Source organism: Ambystoma mexicanum, unplaced genomic scaffold (assembly GCF_040938575.1).
Source record: "Ambystoma mexicanum isolate Mex_15411 unplaced genomic scaffold, UKY_AmexF1_1 Mex_scaf66, whole genome shotgun sequence".
NCBI lineage: Eukaryota > Metazoa > Chordata > Amphibia > Caudata > Ambystomatidae > Ambystoma > Ambystoma mexicanum.
This window is the reverse complement of record NW_027182484.1, coordinates 54,137-74,891: the sequence shown is the minus strand read 5'-3', so window position 1 is coordinate 74,891 and position 20,755 is coordinate 54,137. Positions and strand designations below refer to the sequence as shown.

At 35.4% G+C, this 20,755-nt stretch overlaps 4 non-coding genes across 4 annotated transcripts; all 4 read right to left on the bottom strand.

Moving 5' to 3' along the window:
* Positions 1–4,582: 4,582 nt before the first annotated feature.
* On the bottom strand, positions 4,583–4,654 carry TRNAC-ACA (transfer RNA cysteine (anticodon ACA)). The gene has a single exon. It is a non-coding gene; the product is annotated as a tRNA-Cys (tRNA).
* Positions 4,655–8,386: 3,732 nt separating this feature from the next.
* Positions 8,387–8,458, bottom strand: TRNAC-GCA (transfer RNA cysteine (anticodon GCA)). Its single transcript has one exon. It is a non-coding gene; the product is annotated as a tRNA-Cys (tRNA).
* Positions 8,459–12,176: 3,718 nt separating this feature from the next.
* TRNAC-GCA (transfer RNA cysteine (anticodon GCA)) lies at positions 12,177–12,248 on the bottom strand. The gene has a single exon. It is a non-coding gene; the product is annotated as a tRNA-Cys (tRNA).
* A 7,517-nt stretch (positions 12,249–19,765) lies between these two features.
* Positions 19,766–19,836, bottom strand: TRNAC-GCA (transfer RNA cysteine (anticodon GCA)). The gene has a single exon. It is a non-coding gene; the product is annotated as a tRNA-Cys (tRNA).
* Positions 19,837–20,755: the final 919 nt, after the last annotated feature.

Genomic DNA, 20,755 nt, shown 5'->3' with positions numbered 1-20,755 from the left:
GGTACAAAAGATGTCCTTTATCTGCCTTCGTAAAATACAGTGAGGTTTCCAGTGCAAGAATTCATACATTTCGTATCACATGTAGATGTTGGAACATGGAAAAAAAACTTTTGTCAAATGCACAAATTCTGCAAAACGTAACTGCTTCTCTACTGCAGTTTGTTGATTTTGTGCTAAGAGCATAGTTAAACCTAATTGTTCATTGTTTTTTATACGAAATGATGATATATCCTATTGTTTCTTACAGTGCATTGGGTTGAAAAACATTTTAACAGGATCTATTGAAGAGGGTATATGATTATGAAACAGGGACTTCTTGAACTGCCCTCCTACCCTCTACCACTGACATAAACCCTTGAATGATGAAAACTGCTCTTTTTTAAAAAGGTGATAGAGTGGGTGGCTGTATGGAACTTGTAGAACTAATGACATCAGTGCACTTCTGGTGAGCTGTACAAATTAATACATTTCATTAAGGGCATATTATTGGTTTCCGCCACAGTTTTATAACATTCATATGCGCTCCCAATGGACTATTTCAAACTGATAATATCACCAGTAGAACTTGGGTGAGTGTCATACACAGCTTGTATCATACGAAGAAATCCGAAACAGCTTAATGGTGTTTACACTATGTTTCAGGAGATGTTCAGGAGTATTTCAAATGTAGAAATGTGTTGCTCATTACATACAATTCTAAGATTGTAAATGTTTTCTTCAATTTATTTAATTAAAAAAATATTTCTACAGGTGAAACTGTTGGACAAGGGGGCACCCAGATTTGAACTAGGGATTTCTTGAGCTGTAGTCAAATGCTCTACCAATGAGCTAAACCCCCAGGTCTGAAATGTTCACCTTTATTTATTCAGTAATATGTGCAAAGTGCAAGCAACCTGCAATCACCATCAAAGCAATGTATTTTCAGCCACCAAACCCTCCTTATAAGTATAAGGGGTACAAAAGATGTCCTTTTTCTGCCTTTGTAAAATACAGTGAGGTTTCCAGTGCAAGAATTCATACATTTTGTATCACATGTAGATCTTGGAAAATGGAAAAAAAAACTTTTGTCAAATGCACAAATTCTGCAAAACGTAACTGCTTCTCTACTACAGTTTGTTGATTTTGTGCTAAGAGCATAGTTAAACCCAATTGTTCATTGTTTTGTATATGAAATGATGATATATCTTATTGTTTCTTACAGTGCATTGGGTTGAAAAACATTTTAACAGGATCTATTGAAGAGGGTATATGGTTATGAAACAGGGACTTCTTCAACTGCACTCCTACCCTCTACCACTGACATAAACCCTTGAATGCTGAAAACTGCCCTTTTTTTAAAAAAAGTGATAGAGTGGGAGGCTGTATGGAACTTGTAGAACTAATGACATCAGTGCACTTCTGGTCAGCTGTACAAATTAATACATTTCATTAAGGGCATATTATTGGTTTCCGCCACAGTTTTATAACATTCATATGCGCTTCCAATGGACTATTTCAAACTGATAATATCACCAGTAGAACTTGGGTGAGTGTAATACACAGCTTGTATCATACGAAGAAATCCGAAACAGCTTAATGGTGTTTACACTATGTTTCAGGAGATGATCAGGAGTATTTCAAATGTAGAAATGTGTTGCTCATTACATAAAATGCTAAGATTGTAAATGTTTTATTCAATTTATTTAAAACAATATTTCTACAGGTACAACCGTTGGACCAGGGGGCACCCAGATTTGAATTAGGGACCTCTTGATCTGCAGTCAAATGCTCTACCACTGAGCTATACCCCCAATTCGATAATGTTCACCTTTATTTATTCAGTAATATGTACAAAGTGGAAGCAACATGCAATCACCATCAAAGCAATTCATTTTCAGCCACCAAAACCTCCTTATAAGTATAAGGGGTGCGAAGGATGTCCTTTATCTGCCTTGGTAAAATACAGTGAGGTTTCCATTTCAAGAATTCATACATTTCGTATCACATGTAGATCTTGGAACATGGAAAAAAAACTTTTGTCAAATGCACAAATTCTGCAAAACGTAACTGCTTCTCTACTGCAGTTTGTTGATTTTGTGCTAAGAGCATAGTTAAACCTAATTGTTCATTGTTTTGTATATGATATGATGATATATCCTATTGTTTCTTACAGTGCATTGGGTTGAAAAACATTTTAACAGGATCTATTGAAGAGGGTAGATGGTTATGAAACAGGGACTTCTTGAACTGCATTCCTACACTCTACCACTGAGTAAAACCCTTGAATGCTGAAAACTGCCCTTTTCTAAAAAGGTGATAGAGTGGGTGACTGTATGGAACTTGTAGAACTAATGACATCAGTACACTTCTGGTCAGCTGGACAAATTAATACATTTCATTAAGGGCATATTATTGGTTTCCACCACAGTTTTATAACGTTCATATGAGCTTCCAATGGACTATTTCAAACTGATAATATCACCAGTAGAACTTGGGTGAATTTAAAACACAGCTTGTATCATATGAATAAATCCTAAACAGCTTAATGGTGTTTACCATATGTTTCAGGAGATGATCAGGAGTATTTCAAATGTAGAAATGTGTTGCTCATTACATAAAATGCTGAGATTGTAAATGTTTTCTTCAATTTATTTAATTAAAAAAATATTTCTACAGGTAAAACAATTGGACAAGGGGGCACCCAGATTTGAACTAGGGACCTCTTGATCTGCAGTCAAATGCTCTACCACTGAACTATACCCGCAGTTTTGAAACGTTACCCTTTATAAATTCAGTAATATGTACAAAGTGGAAGCAACATGCAATCGCCATCAAAGCAATGCATTTTCAGCCACCAAACCCTCCTTATAACTATAAGGGATACACAAGATGTCCTTTATCTGCCTTGGTAAAATACAGTGAGGTTTCCATTGCAAGAATTCATACATTTCGTATCACATGTAGATCTTAGAAAATGGAAAAAAAACTTTTGTCAAATGCACAAATTCTGCAAAACGTAACTGCTTCTCTACTGCAGTTTGTTGATTTTGTGCTAAGAGCATAGTTAAACCCAATTGTTCATTGTTTTTTTTATATGAAATGATGATATATCCTATTGTTTCTTACAGTGCATTGGGTTGAAAAATATTTTAACAGGATCTATTGAAGAGGGTATATGGTTATGAAACAGGGACTTCTTGAACTGCACTCCTACCCTCTACCACTGACATAAACCCTTGAATGCTGAAAACTGCACTTTTTTAAAAAGGTGATAGAGTGGTTGACTGTATGGAACTTGTAGAACTAATGACATCAGTGCACTTCTGGTCAGCTGTACAAATTAATACATTTCATTAAGGGCATATTATTGGTTTCCACCACAGTTTTATAACATTCATATGCGCTTCCAATGGACTATTTCAAACTGATAATATCACCAGTAGAACTTGGGTGAATGTAATACACAGCTTGTATCATACAAAGAATTCCGAAACAGCTTAATGGTGTTCACCCTATGTTTCCGGAGATGATCAGGAGTATTTCAAATGTAGAAATGTGTTGCTCATTACATAACATGCTAAGATTGTAAATGTTTTCTTCAATTTGTTTAATTAAAAAAATATTTCTACAGGTAAAACAGTTGGACAAGGTGGCAGCCAGATTTAAACTAGGGACCTCTTGATCTGCAAACAAATGCTCTACCATTGAGCTATACCCCATATTCTGAAATGTTTACCTTTATTTATTCAGTAATATGTACAATTTGGAAGCAACATGCAATCACCATCAAAGCAATGCATTTTCAGCCACCAAACCCTCCTTATAAGTATAAGGGGTACAAAAGATGTCCTTTATCTGCCTTCGTAAAATACAGTGAGGTTTCCAGTGCACAGAATTCATACATTTCGTATGACATGTAGATCTTGGAACATGGAAAAAAAAACTTTTGTCAAATGCACAAATTCTGCAAAACGTAACTGCTTCTCTACTGCAGTTTGTTGATTTTGTGCTAAGAGCATAGTTAAACCCAATTGTTCATTGTTTTTTATACGAAATGATGATATATCCTATTGTTTCTTACAGTGCATTGGGTTGAAAAACATTTTAACAGGATCTATTGAAGAGGGTATATGATTATGAAACAGGGACTTCTTGAACTGCCCTCCTACCCTCTACCACTGACCTAAACCCTTGAATGCTGAAAACTGCCCTTTTTTAAAAAAATTGATAGAGTGGGTGACTGTATGGAACTTGTAGAACTAATGACATCAGTGCACTTCTGGGCAGCTGTACAAATTAATACATTTCATTAAGGGCATATTATTGGTTTCAGCCACAGTTTTATAACATTCATATGAGCTTCCAATGGACTATTTCAAACTGATGATATCACCAGTAGAACTTGGGTGAAGGTACTACACAGCATGTATCATACGAAGAAATCCTAAACAGTTTCATGGTGTTTACCCTATGTTTCAGGAGATGATCAGGAGTATTTCAAATGTAGAAATGTGTTGCTCATTTCATAAAATGCTAAAATTGTAAATGTGTTCTTCAATTTATTTAATTAAAAAAATATTTCTATAGGTAAAACTGTTGGACAAGGGGGCACCCAGATTTGAACTAGGGTCTTCTTGAGCTGTAGTCAAATGCTCTACCACTGAGCCACACCCCCAGGTCTGAAATCTTCACCTTTATTAATTCAGTAATATGTACAAAGTGCAAGCAACATGCAATCACCATCAAAGCAATGCATTTTCAGCCACCAAACCCTCCTTATAAGTATAAGGGGTACAAAAGATGTCCTTTATCTGCCTTTGTAAAATACAGTGAGGTTTCCAGTGCAAGAATTCATACATTTCGTATCACATGTAGATCTTGGAAAATGGAAAAAAAAACTTTTGTCAAATGCACAAATTCTGCAAAACTTAACTGCTTCTCTACTGCAGTTTGTTGATTTTGTGCTAAGAGCATAGTTAAACCCAATTGTTCATTGTTTTGTATATGAAAAGATGATATATCTTATTGTTTCTTACGGTGCATTGGGTTGAAAAACAGTTTAACAGGATCTATTGAAGAGGGTATATGGTTATGAAACAGGGACTTCTTGAACTGCACTCCTACCCTCTATCACTGACATGAACCCTTGAATGCTAAAAACGGCTCTTTTTTAAAAAGTTGATAGAGTGGGTGACTGTATGGAACTTGTAGAACTAATGACATCAGTGCACTTCTGGTCAGCTGTACAAATGAATACATTTCATTAAGGGCATATTATTGGTTTCCGCCACAGTTTTATAACATTCATATGCGCTTCCAATGGACTATTTCAAACTGATAATATCACCAGTAGAACTTGGGTGAGTGTAATACACAGCTTGTATCATACGAAGAAATCCGAAACAGCTTAATGGTGTTTACACTATGTTTCAGGAGATGATCAGGAGTATTTCAAATGTAGAAATGTGTTGCTCATTACATAAAATTCTAAGATTGTAAATGTTTTATTCAATTTATTTAAAACAATATTTCTACAGGTACAACCGTTGGACCAGGGGGCACCCAGATTTGAATTAGGGATCTCTTGATCTGCAGTCAAATGCTCTACCACTGAGCTATACCCCCAATTCGATAATGTTCACCTTTATTTATTCAGTAATATGTACAAAGTGGAAGCAACATGCAATCACCATCAAAGCAATTCATTTTCAGCCACCAAAACCTCCTTATAAGTATAAGGGGTGTGAAGGATATCCTTTATCTGCCTTGGTAAAATACAGTGAGGTTTCCATTTCAAGAATTCATACATTTCGTATCACATGTAGATCTTGGAACATGGAAAAAAAACTTTTGTCAAATGCACAAATTCTGCAAAACGTAACTGCTTCTCTACTGCAATTTGTTGATTTTGTGCTAAGAGCATAGTTAAACCTAATTGTTCATTGTTTTTTATATGATATGATGATATATCCTATTGTTTCTTACAGTGCATTGGGTTGAAAAACAGTTTAACAGGATCTATTGAAGAGGGTAGATGGTTATGAAACAGGGACTTCTTGAACTGCATTCCTACACTCTACCACTGAGTAAAACCCTTGAATGCTGAAAACTGCCCTTTTCTAAAAAGGTGATAGAGTGGGTGACTGTATGGAACTTGTAGAACTAATGACATCAGTACACTTCTGGTCAGCTGGACAAATTAATACATTTCATTAAGGGCATATTATTGGTTTCCACCACAGTTTTATAACGTTCATATGAGCTTCCAATGGACTATTTCAAACTGATAATATCACCAGTAGAACTTGGGTGAATTTAAAACACAGCTTGTATCATATGAATAAATCCTAAACAGCTTAATGGTGTTTACCATATGTTTCAGGAGATGATCAGGAGTATTTCAAATGTAGAAATGTGTTGCTCATTACATAAAATGCTGAGATTGTAAATGTTTTCTTCAATTTATTTAATTAAAAAAATATTTCTACAGGTAAAACAGTTGGACAAGGGGGCACTCAGATTTGAACTAGGGACCTCTTGATCTGCAGTCAAATGCTCTACCACTGAACTATACCCGCAGTTTTGAAACGTTACTCTTTATTAATTCAGTAATATGTACAAAGTGGAAGCAACATGCAATCGCCATCAAAGCAATGCATTTTCAGCCACCAAACCCTCCTTATAACTATAAGATATACACAAGATGTCCTTTATCTGCCTTGGTAAAATACAGTGAGGTTTCCATTTCAAGAATTCATACATTTCGTATCATATGTAGATCTTGGAACATGGAAAAAAAACTTTTGTCAAATCACAAATTCTGCAAAACATAACTGCTTCTCTACTGCAGTTTGTTGATTTTGTACTAAGAGCATAGTTAAACCCAATTGTTCATTGTTTTTTATATGAAATGATGATATATCCTATTATTTCTTACAGTGCATTGGGTTGAAAAATATTTTAACAGGATCTATTGAAGAGGGTATATGGTTATGAAACAGGGACTCCTTGAACTGCACTCCTACCCTCTACCACTGACCTAAACCCTTGAATGCTGAAAACTGCTCTTTTTTAAAAAGGTGATAGAGTGGGTGACTGTATGGAACTTGTAGAACTAATGAAATCAGTGCACTTCTGGTCAGCTGTACAAATTAATACATTTCATTAAGCGCATATTATTGGTTTCCACCACAGTTTTATAACATTCATATGCGCTTCCAATGGACTATTTCAAAGTGATAATATCACCAGTAGAACTTGGGTGAATGTAATACACAGCTTGTATCATACGAAGAATTCCGAAACAGCTTAATGGTGTTTACCCTATGTTTCCGGGGATGATCAGGAGTATTTCAAATGTAGAAATGTGTTGCTCATTACATAAAATGCTAAAATTGTAAATGTTTTCTTCAATTTATTTAAAAAAATATTTCTACAGGTAAAGCAGTTGGACAAGGGGTCACCCAGATTTGAACTAGAAAACTCTTGATCTGCAATCGAATTCTCTACCACTGAGCTATAAACCATATTCTGAAATATTTACCTTTATTTATTCAGTAATATGTACAAAGTGGAAGCAACATGCAATCACCATCAAAGCAATGCATTTTCAGCCACCAAACCCTCCTTATAAGTATAAGGGGTACAAAAGATGTCCTTTATCTGCCTTCATAAAATACAGTGAGGTTTCCAGTGCAAGAATTCATACATTTCGTATGACATGTAGATCTTGGAACATGGAAAAAAAAACTTTTGTCAAATGCACAAATTCTGCAAAACGTAACTGCTTCTCTACTGCAGTTGTTGTTTTTGTGCTAAGAGCATAGTTAAACCCAATTGTTCATTGTTTTGTATATGAAATGATGATATATCTTATTGTTTCTTACACTGCATTGGGTTGAAAAACATTTTAACAGTATCTATTGAAGAGGGTATATGGTTATGAAACATGGACTTCTTGAACTTCACTCCTACCTTCTACCACTGACATAAACCCTTGAATGCTGAAAACTGCCCTTTTTTAAAAAAGTGATAGAGTGGGTGGCTGTATGGAACTTGTAGAACTAATGACATCAGTGCACTTCTGGTCAGCTGTACAAATTAATACATTTCATTAAGGGCATATTATTGGTTTCCACCACAGTTTTATAACATTCATATGAGCTTCCAATGGACTATTTCAAACTGATAATATCACCAGTAGAACTTGGGTGAATGTAATACACAGCTTGTATCATACGAAGAAATCCGAAACAGCTTAATGGTGTTTACACTATGTTTCAGGAGATGATCAGGAGTATTTCAAATGTAGAAATGTGTTGCGTATTACATAAAATGCTAAGATTGTAAATGTTTTCTTCAATTTATTTAATTAAGAAAATATTTCTACAGGTAAAACAGTTGGACAAGGGGGCACCCAGATTTGAACTAGGGACCTCTTGATCTGCAGTCAAATGCTCTACCACTGAGCTATACCCCCAATTCTGAAACGTTCTCCTATTTATTCAGTAATATGTGCAAAGTGGAAGCAACATGCATTCACCGTCAAAGCAATGCATTTGCAGCCACCAAACCCTCCTTATAAGTATAGGGGGTACAAAAGATATCCTTTATCTGCCTTCGTAAAATACAGTGAGGTTTCCAGTGCAAGAATTCATACATTTCTTGTCACATGTAGATCTTGGAACATGGAAAAAAAAACTTTTTGTCAAAAGCACAAAATCTGCAAAACGTAACTGCTTCTGTACTGAAGTTTGTTGATTTTGTGCTAAGAGCATAGTTAAACCCAATTGTTCATTGTTTTGTATAAGAAATGATGATATATCTTATTGTTTCTTACAGTGCATTGGGTTAACAAACATTTTAACAGGATCTATTGAAGAGGGTATATGGTTATTAAACAGGGACTTCTTGAACTACACTCCTACGCTCTACCACTGACATAGACCCTTGAATGTTGAAAACTGCCCTTTTTTAAAAAAAGTGATAGAGTGCGTGACTGTATGGAACTTGTAGAACTAATGACATCAGTGCACTTCTGGTAAGCTGTACAAATTAATACATTTCATTAAGGGCATATTATTGGTTTCCACCACAGTTTTATAACATTCATATGAGCTTCCAGTGGACTATTTCAAACTGATAATATCACCAGTAGAACTTGGGTAAATGTAATACACAGCTTGTATCATACGAAGAAATCCGAAACAGCTTAATGGTGTTTACCCTATGTTTCAGGAGATGATCAGGAGTATTTCAAATGTAGAAATGTGTTGCTCATTACATAAAATGCTAAGATTGTAAATACTTTCTTCAATTAAAAAAATATTTCTACAGGTGCAACAGTTGGACCAGGGGGCACTCAGATTTGAACGAGGGACCTCTTGAGCTGTAGTCAAATGCTTTACTACTGAGCTATACCTGCAGTTCTAAAATGTTCACCTTTATTAATTCAGTAATATGTACAAAGTGCAAGCAACATGCAATCACCATCAAAGCAATGCATTTTCAGCCACCAAACCCTCCTTATAAGTATATGGGGTGCGAAGGATGTCCTTTATCTGCCTTGGTAAAATACAGTGAGGTTTCCATTGCAAGAATTCATACATTTCGTATCACATGTAGATCTTGGAACATGGAAAAAAAAACTTTTGTCAAATGCACAAATTCTGCAAAACGTAACTGCTTCTCTACTGCAGTTTGTTGATTTTGTGCTAAGAGCATAGTTAAACCGAATTGTTCATTGTGTTTTACACGAAATGATGATATATCCTATTGTTTCTTACAGTGCATTGGGTTCAAAAACATTTTACAGGATCTATTGAAGAGGGTATATGGTTATGAAACAGGGACTTCTTGAACTGCACTCCTACGCTCTACCACTGACATAAACCCTTGAATGCTGAAAATTGCCCTTTTTAAAAAAAGTGATAGAGTGGGTGACTGTATGAAACTTGTAGAACTAATGACATCAGTGCACTTCTGGTCTGCTGTACAAATGAATACATTTCATTAAGGGCATATTATTGGTTTCCACCATAGGTTTATAACATTCATATGAGCTTCCAATGGACTATTTCAAACTGATAATATCACCAGTAGAACTTAGGTGAATGTAATACACAGCTTGTATCATACGAAGAAATCCGAAACAGCTTAATGGTGTTTACCCTATGTTTCAGGAGATGATCAGGAGTATTTCAAATATAGAAACGTGTTGCTCATTACATAAAATGCTAAGATTGTAAATACTTTCTTCAATTAAAAAAATATTTCTACAGGTGCAACAGTTGGACCAGGGGGCACTCAGATTTGAACGAGGGACCTCTTGAGCTGTAGTCAAATGCTCTACCACTGAGCTATGCCTGCAGTTGTAAAATGTTCACCTTTATTAATTCAGTAATATGTACAAAGTGCAAGCAACATGCAATCACCATCAAAGCAATGCATTTTCAGCCACCAAACCCTCCTTATAAGTATATGGGGTGCGAAGGATGTCCTTTATCTGCCTTGGTAAAATACAGTGAGGTTTCCATTGCAAGAATTCATACATTTCGTATTACATGTAGATCTTGGAACATGGAAAAAAAACTTTTGTCAAATGCACAAATTCTGCAAAACGTAACTGCTTCTCTACTGCAGTTTGTTGATTTTGTGCTAAGAGCATAGTTAAACCGAATTGTTCATTGTGTTTTACACGAAATTATGATATATCCTATTGTTTCTTACAGTGCATTGGGTTCAAAAACATTTTACAGGATCTATTGAAGAGGGTATATGGTTATGAAACAGGGACTTCTTGAACTGCACTCCTACCCTCTACCACTGACATAAACCCTTGAATGCTAAAAACGGCTCTTTTTTAAAAAGTTGATAGAGTGGGTGACTGTATGGAACTTGTAGAACTAATGACATCAGTGCACTTCTGGTCAGCTGTACAAATGAATACATTTCATTAAGGGCATATTATTGGTTTCCACCACAGGTTTATAACATTCATATGAGCTTCCAATTGACTATTTCAAACTGATAATATCACCAGTAGAACTTGGGTGAATGTAATACACAGCTTGTATCATACGAAGAAATCCGAAACAGCTTAATGGTGTTTACCCTATGTTTCAGGAGATGATCAGGAGTATTTCAAATATAGAAACGTGTTGCTCATTACATAAAATGCTAAGATTGTAAATATTTTCTTCAATTTATTTAATTAAAAAAATATTTCTACAGGTCCAACAGTTGGACCAGGGGGCACTCAGATTTGAACGAGGGACCTCTTGATCTGCAGTCAAATGCTCTACCACTGAGCTATACCTGAGGTTCAAAAATGTTCACCTTTATTAATTCAGTAATATGTACAAAGTGCAAGCAACATGAAATCACCATCAAAGCAATGCATTTTCAGCCACCAAACCCTCCTTATAAGTATATGGGGTGCGAAGGATGTCCTTTATCTGCCTTGGTAAAATACAGTGAGGTTTCCATTGCAAGAATTCATACATTTTGTATCACATGTAGATCTTGGAACATGGAAAGAAAACTGTTGTCAAATGCACAAATTCTGCAAAACGTAACTGCTTCTCTACTGCAGTTTGTTGATTTTGTGCTAAGAGCATAGTTAAACCCAATTGTTCATTGTTTTTTACACAAAATGATGATATATCCTATTGTTTCTTACAGTGCATTGGGTTCAAAAACATTTTACAGGATCTATTGAAGAGGGTATATTGTTATGAAACAGGGACTTCTTGAACTGCACTCCTACGCTCTACCACTTACATAAACCCTTGAATGCTGAAAATTGCCCTTTTTAAAAAAAAGTGATAGAGTGGGTGACTGTATGGAACTTGTAGAACTAATGACATCAGTGCACTTCTGGGCAGCTGTACAAATTAATACATTTCATTAAGGGCATATTATTGGTTTCTACCACAGTTTTATAACTTTCATATGAGCTTCCAATGGACTATTTCAAACTGATAATATTACCAGTAGAACTTGGGTGAAGGTAATACACAGCGTGTATCATACGAAGAAATCTGAAACAGCTTAATGGTGTTTACACTATGTTTCAGAGGATGATCAGGAGTATTTCAAATGTAGAAATGTGTTGCTCATTACATAAAATGCTAAGATTGTAAATGTTTTCTTCAATTTATTTAAAACAAAATTTCTACAGGTACAACAGTTGGACCAGGGGGCACCCAGATTCGAACTAAGGACCTCTTGAACTGCAGTCAAATGCTCTACCACTGAGCTATACCCCCAGTTCTACAATGTTCACCTTTACTAATTCAGTAATATGTACAAAGTGCAAGCAACATGCAATCACCATGAAAGCAAAGCATTTTCAGCCACCAAACCCTCCTTATAGGTATATGGGGTGCGAAGGATGTCCTTTATCTGCCTTGGTAAAATACAGTGAGGTTTCCATTTCAATAATTCATACATTTCGTATCACATGTAGATCTTGGAACATGGAAAAAAAAGTTTTGTCAAATGCACAAATTCTGCAAAACGTAACTACTTCTCTACTGCAGTTTGTTGATTTTGTGCTAAGAGCATAGTTAAACCCAATTGTTCATTGTTTTTTATATGAAATGATTATATATCCTATTGTTTCTTACAGTGCATTGGGTTGAAAAACATTTTAACAGGATCTATTGAAGAGGATATATGGTTATGAATCAGGGACTTCTTGAACTGCATTCCTACGCTCTACCACTGAGTTAAACACTTGAATGCTGAAAACTGCCCTTTTTTAAAAAGGTGATAGAGTGGGTGACTGTATGGAACTTGTAGAACTAATGACATCAGTGCACTTCTGGTCAGCTGGAGAAATTAATACATTTCATTAAGGGCATATTATTGGTTTCCACCACAGTTTTATAACGTTCATATGAGCTTCCAATGGACTATTTCAAACTGATAATATCACCAGTAGAACTTAGGTGAATGTAAAACACAGCTTGTATCATATGAAGAAATCCTAAACAGCTTAATGGTGTTTACCCTATGTTTCAGGAGATGATCAGGAGTATTTCAAATGTAGAAATGTGTTGCTCATTACATAAAATGCTAAGATTGTAAATGTTTTCTTCAATTTATTTAATTAAAAAAATATTTCTACAGGTAAAACAGTTGGACAAGGGGGCACCCAGATTTCAACTAGGGACCTTTTGATCTGCAGTCAAATGCTCTACCACTGAACTATACGCCCATTTCTGAAATTTTCACCTTTATTAATTCAGTAATATGTACAAAGTTAAAGCAACATGCAATCACCATCAAAGCAATGCATTTTCAGCCATCAAACCCTCCTTATAAGTATAAGGGGTACAAAAGATGTACTTTATCTGCCTTCGTAAAATACAGTGAGGTTTCCAGTGCAAGAATTCATACATTTCGTATTACATGTAGATCTTGGAACATGGAAAAAAAAACTTTTGTCAAATGCACAAATTCTGCAAAATGTAAATGCTTCTCTACTGCAGTTTGTTTATTTTGTGCTAAGCGCATAGTTAAACCCAATTGTTCATTGCTTTTTATATGAAATGATGATATATCCTATTGTTTCTTACAGTGCATTGGGTTGAAAAATATTTTAACAGGATCTATTGAAGAGGGTATATGGTTATGAAACAGGGACTTCTTGAACTGCACTCCTACCCTCTACCATTGACATAAACCCTTGAATGCTGAAAACGGCTCTTTTTTAAAAAGTTGATAGAGTGGGTGACTGTATGGAACTTGTAGAACTAATGACATCAGTGCACTTCTGGTCAGCTGTACAAATGAATACATTTCATTAAGGGCATATTATTGGTTTCCACCACAGGTTTATAACATTCATATGAGCTTCCAATGGACTATTTCAAACTGATAATATCACCAGTGGAACTTGGGTGAATGTAATACACAGCTTGTATCATACGAAGAAATCCGAAACAGCATAATGGTGTTTACCCTATGTTTCAGGAGATGATCAGGAGTATTTCAAATATAGAAATGTGTTGCTCATTACATAAAATGCTAAGATTGTAAATATTTTCTTCAATTAAAAAAATATTTCTACAGGTGCAACAGTTGGACCAAGGGGCACTCAGATTTGAACGAGGGACCTCTTGATCTGAAGTCAAATGCTCTACCACTGAGCTATACCTGCAGTTCTAAAATGTTAATCTTTATTAATTCAGTAATATGTACAAAGTGCAAGCAACATGCAATCACCATCAAAGCAATGCATTTTCAGCCACCAAACCCTCCATTTAAGTATATGGGGTGCGAAGGATGTCCTTTATCTGCCTTGGTAAAATACAGTGAGGTTTCCATTGCAAGAATTCATACATTTCGTATCACATGTAGATCTTGGAACATGGAAAAAAAACTTTTGTCAAATGCACAAATTCTGCAAAACGTACGTAACTGCTTCTCTACTGCAGTTTGTTGATTTTGTGCTAAGAGCATAGTTAAACCCAATTGTTCATTGTTTTTTACACAAAATGATGATATATCCTATTGTTTCTTACAGTGCATTGGGTTCAAAAACATTTTACAGGATCTATTGAAGAGGGTATATGGTTATGAAACAGGGACTTCTTGAACTGCACTCCTACGCTCTACCACTGACATAAACCCTTGAATGCTGAAAATTGCCCTTTTTAAAAAAAGTGATAGAGTGGGTGACTATACGGAACTTGTAGAACTAATGACATCAGTGCACTTCTGGGCAGCTGTACAAATTAATACATTTCATTAAGGGCATATTATTGGTTTCTACCACAGTTTTATAACTTTCATATGAGCTTCCAATGAACTATTTAAAACTGATAATATTACCAGTAGAACTTGGGTGAAGGTAATACACAGCTTGTATCATACGAAGAAATCTGAAACAGCTTAATGGTGTTTACACTATGTTTCAGAAGATGATCAGGAGTATTTCAAATGTAGAAATGTGTTGCTCATTACATAAAATGCTAAGATTGTAAATGTTTTCTTCAATTTATTTAAAACAATATTTATACAGGTACAACAGTTGGACCAGGGGGCACCCAGATTCGAACAAGGGACCTCTTGAACTGCAGTCAAATGCTCTACCACTGAGCTATACCCCCAGTTCTGAAATGTTCACCTTTACTAATTCAGTAATATGTACAAAGTGCAAGCAACATGCAATCACCATCAAAGCAAAGCATTTTCAGCCACCAAAACCTCCTTATAGGTATATGGGGTGCGAAGGATGTCCTTTATCTGCCTTGGTAAAATACAGTGAGGTTTCTATTGCAAGAATTCATACATTTCGTATCACATGTAGATCTTGGAACATGGAAAAAAAACTTTTGTCAAATGCACAAATTCTGCAAAACGTAACTGCTTCTCTACTGCAGTTTGTTGATTTTGTGCTAAGAGCATAGTTAAACCCAATTGTTCATTGTTTTTTATATGAAATGATTATATATCCTATTGTTTCTTACAGTGCATTGGGTTGAAAAACATTTTAACAGGATCTATTGAAGAGGATATATGGTTATGAATCAGGGACTTCTTGAACTGCATTCCTACGCTCTACCACTGAGTTAAACCCTTGAATGCTGAAAACTGCCCTTTTTTAAAAAGGTGATAGAGTGGGTGACTGTATGGAACTTGTAGAACTAATGACATCAGTGCACTTCTGGTCAGCTGTACAAATGAATACATTTCATTAAGGGCATATTATTGGTTTCCACCACAGGTTTATAACATTCATATGAGCTTCCAATGGACTATTTCAAACTGATAATATCACCAGTAGAACTTGGGTGAATGTAATACACAGCTTGTATCATACGAAGAAATCCGAAACAGCTTAATGGTGTTTACCCTATGTTTCAGGAGATGATCAGATGTATTTCAAATATAGAAACGTGTTGCTCATTACATAAAATGCTAAGATTGTAAATATTTTCTTCAATTAAAAAAATATTTCTACAGGTGCAACAGTTGGACCAGGGGGCCCTCAGATTTGAACGAGGGACCTCTTGATTTGCAGTCAAATGCTCTACCACTGAGCTATACTTGCAGTTCTAAAATGTTCACCTTTACTAATTCAGTAATATGTACAAAGTGCAAGCAACATGCAATCACCATCAAAGCAATGCATTTTCAGCCACCAAACCCTCCTTATAAGTATAAGGGGTGCAAAGGATGTCCTTTATCTGCCTTGGTAAAATACAGTGAGGTTTCCATTGCAAGAATTCATAAATTTCGTATCACATGTAGATCTTGGAACATGGAAAAAAAATCTTTTGTCAAATGCACAAATTCTGCAAAATGCAACTGCTTCTCTACTGCAGTTTGTTGATTTTGTGCTAAGAGCATAGTTAAACCCAAATGTTCATTCTTTTGTATATGAAATGATGATATATCTTATTGTTTCTTACAGTGCATTGGGTTGAAAAACATTTTAACAGGATCTATTGAAGAGGGTATATGGTTATGAAACAGTGACTTCTTGATCTGCATTCCTACGCCCTACCACTGAGTTAAACCCTTGAATTCTGAAAACTGCCGTTTTTTAAAAAGGTGATAGAGTGGTTGACTGTATGGAACTTGTAGAACTAATGACATCAGTGCAATTCTGGTCAGCTGTACAAATTAATACATTTCATTAAGGGCATATTATTGGTTTCCACCACAGTTTTATAACATTCATATGAGCTTCCAATGGACTATTTCAAACTGATAATATCACCAGCAGAACTTGGGTGAATGTAAAACACAGCTTGTATCATACGAAGAAATCCTAAACAGTTTCAAGGTGTTTACCCCATGTTTCTGGAGATGATCAGGAGTATTTCAAATGTAGAAATGTGTTGCTCATTACATAAAATGCTAAGATTGTAAATGTTTACTTCAATTTATTTAATTAAAAACATATTTCTACAGGTAAAACAGTTGGACAAGGGGGCACCCAGATTTGAACAAGAGACCTTTTGATTTGCAGTGAAATGCTCTACCCCTGAGCTATACCCCCATTTCTGAAATGTTCACCTTTATTTATTCAGTAATATGTACAAAGTGGAAGCAACATGCAATCACCATCAAAGCAATGCATTTTCAGCCACCAAACCCTCCTTATAAGTATAAGGGGTACAAAAGATTTCCTTTATCTGCCTTGGTAAAATACAATGAGGTTTCCATTGCAAGAATTCATACATTTCGTATCACATGTAGATCTTGGAACATGGAACAAAAATCTTTTGTAAAATGCACAAATTCTGCAAAATGTAACTGCTTCTCTACTGCAGTTTGTTGATTTTGTGCTAAGAGCATAGTTAAACCCAATTGTTCATTGTTTTGTATATGAAATGATGATATATCTTATTGTTTCTTACAGTGCATTGGGTTGAAAAACATTTTAACAGGATCTATTGAAGAGGGTATATGGTTATTAAACAGGGACTTCTTGAACTGCATTCCTACGCTCTACCACTGAGTTAAACCCTTGAATGCTGAAAACTGCCCTTTTATAAAAAAGGTGATAGAGTGGGTGACTGTATGGAACTTGTAGAACTAATGACATCAGTGCACTTCTGGTCAGCTGTATAAATTAATACATTTCATTAAGGGCATATTATTGGTTTCCACCACAGGTTTATAACATTCATATGAGCTTCCAATGGACTATTTCAAACTGATAATATCACCAGTGGAACTTGGGTGAATGTAATACACAGCTTGTATCATACGAAGAAATCCGAAACAGCTTAATGGTGTTTACCCTATGTTTCAGGAGATGATCAGGAGTATTTCAAATATAGAAACGTGTTGCTCATTACATAAAATGCTAAGATTGTAAATATTTTCTTCAATTAAAAAAATATTTCTACAGGTGCAACAGTTGGACCAAGGGGCACTCAGATTTGAACGAGGGACCTCTTGATCTGAAGTCAAATGCTCTACCACTGAGCTATACCCCCAGTTCTGAAATGTTCACCTTTACTAATTCATTAATATGTACAAAGTGCAAGCAACATGCAATCACCATCAAAGCAAAGCATTTTCAGCCACCAAACCCTCCTTATAGGTATATGGGGTGCGAAGGATGTCCTTTATCTGCCTTGGTAAAATACAGTGAGGTTTCTATTGCAAGAATTCATACATTTCGTATCACATGTAGATCTTGGAACATGGAAAAAAAACTTTTGTCAAATGCACAAATTCTGCAAAATGTAACTGCTTCTCTACTGCAGTTTGTTGATTTTGTGCTAAGAGCATAGTTAAACCAATTGTTCATTGTTTTTTATATGAAATGATTATATATCCTATTGTTTCTTACAGTGCATTGGGTTGAAAAACATTTTAACAGGATCTATTGAAGAGGATATATGGTTATGAATCAGGGACTTCTTGAACTGCATTCCTACGCTCTACCACTGAGTTAAACCCTTGAATGCTGAAAACTGCCCTTTTTTAAAAAGGTGATAGAATGGGTGACTGTATGGAACTTGTAGAACTAATGACATCAGTGCACTTCTGGTCAGCTGTACAAATGAATACATTTCATTAAGGGCATATTATTGGTTTCCACCACAGGTTTATAACATTCATATGAGCTTCCAATGGACTATTTCAAACTGATAATATCACCAGTAGAACTTGGGTGAATGTAATACACAGCTTGTATCATACGAAGAAATCCAAAACAGCTTAATGGTGTTTACCCTATGTTTCAGGAGATGATCAGGAGTATTTCAAATATAGAAACGTGTTGCTCATTACATAAAATGCTAAGATTGTAAATATTTTCTTCAATTAAAAAAATATTTCTACAGGTGCAACAGTTGGACCAGGGGGCCCTCAGATTTGAACGAGGGACCTCTTGATCTGCAGTCAAATGCTCTACCACTGAGCTATACCTGCAGTTCTAAAATGTTCACCTTTACTAATTCAGTAATATGTACAAAGTGCAAGCAACATGCAATCACCATCAAAGCAATGCATTTTCAGCCACCAAACCCTCCTTATAAGTATAAGGGGTGCGAAGGATGTCCTTTATCTGCCTTGGTAAAATACAGTGAGGTCTCCATTTCAAGAATTCATACATTTCATATCACATGTAGATCTTGGAACATGGAAAAAAAACTTTTGTCAAATGCACAAATTCTGCAAAACGTAACTGCTTCTCTACTGCAGTTTGTTGATTTTGTGCTAAGAGCATAGTTAAACCCAATTGTTCATTGTTTTTATATGAAATGATGATATATCCTATTGTTTCTTACAGTGCATTGGGTTGAAAAACATTTTAACAGGATCTATTGAAGAGGGTAGATGGTTATGAAACAGGGACTTCTTGAACTGCATTCCTACGCTCTACCACTGAGTTAAACCCTTGAATGCTGAAAACTGCCCTTTTTAAAAAAAGTGATAGAGTGGGTGACTGTATGGAACGTGTAGAACTAATGACATCAGTGCACTTCTGGGAAGCTGTACAAATTAATACATTTCATTAAGGGCATATTATTGGTTTCCACCACAGTTTTATAACATTCATATGAGCTTCCAATGGACTATTTCAAACTGATAATATCACCAGTAGAACTTGGGTGAATGTAAAACACAGCTTGTATCATACGAAGAAATCCTAAACAGTTTCATGGTGTTTACCCTATGTTTCAGGAGATGATCAGGAGTATTTCAGATGTAGAAATGTGTTGCTCATTACATAAAATGCTAAGATTGTAAATGTTTTCTTCAATTTATTTAATTAAAAAAATATTTCTACAGGTAAAACAGTTGAACGAGGGGGCACCCAGATTTGAACTAGGACCTCTTGATCTGCAGTCAAATGCTCTACCACTGAGCTATACCCCCAATTCTGAAAAGTTCACCTTTATTAATTCAGTAATATGTACAAAGTGCAAGCAACATGCAATCACCATCAAAACAATGCATTTTCAGCCACCAAACCCTCCTTATAAGTATAAGTGGTACAAAAGATGTCCTTTATCTGCCTTGGTAAAATACAGTGAGGTTTCCATTGCAAGAATTCATACATTTCGTATCACATGTAGATCTTGGAACATGGAAAAAAAATCTTTTGTCAAATGCACAAATTCTGCAAAATGCAACTGCTTCTCTACTGCAGTTTGTTGATTTTGTGCTAAGAGCATAGTTAAACCCAATTGTTCATTGTTTTGTATATGAAATGATGATATATCTTATTGTTTCTTACAGTGCATTGGGTTGAAAAACATTTTAACAGGATCTATTGAAGAGGGTATATGGTTATTAAACAGGGACTTCTTGAACTGCATTCCTACGCTCTACCACTGAGTTAAACCCTTGAATGCTGAAAACTGCCCTTTTATAAAAAAGGTGATAGAGTGGGTGACTGTATGGAACTTGTAGAACTAATGACATCAGTGCACTTCTGGTCAGCTGTATAAATTAATACATTTCATTAAGGGCATATTATTGGTTTCCACCACAGGTTTATAACATTCATATGAGCTTCCAATGGACTATTTCAAACTGATAATATCACCAGTGGAACTTGGGTGAATGTAATACACAGCTTGTATCATACGAAGAAATCCGAAACAGCTTAATGGTGTTTACCCTATGTTTCAGGAGATGATCAGGAGTATTTCAAATATAGAAACGTGTTGCTCATTACATAAAATGCTAAGATTGTAAATATTTTCTTCAATTAAAAAAATATTTCTACAGGTGCAACAGTTGGACCAAGGGGCACTCAGATTTGAACGAGGGACCTCTTGATCTGAAGTCA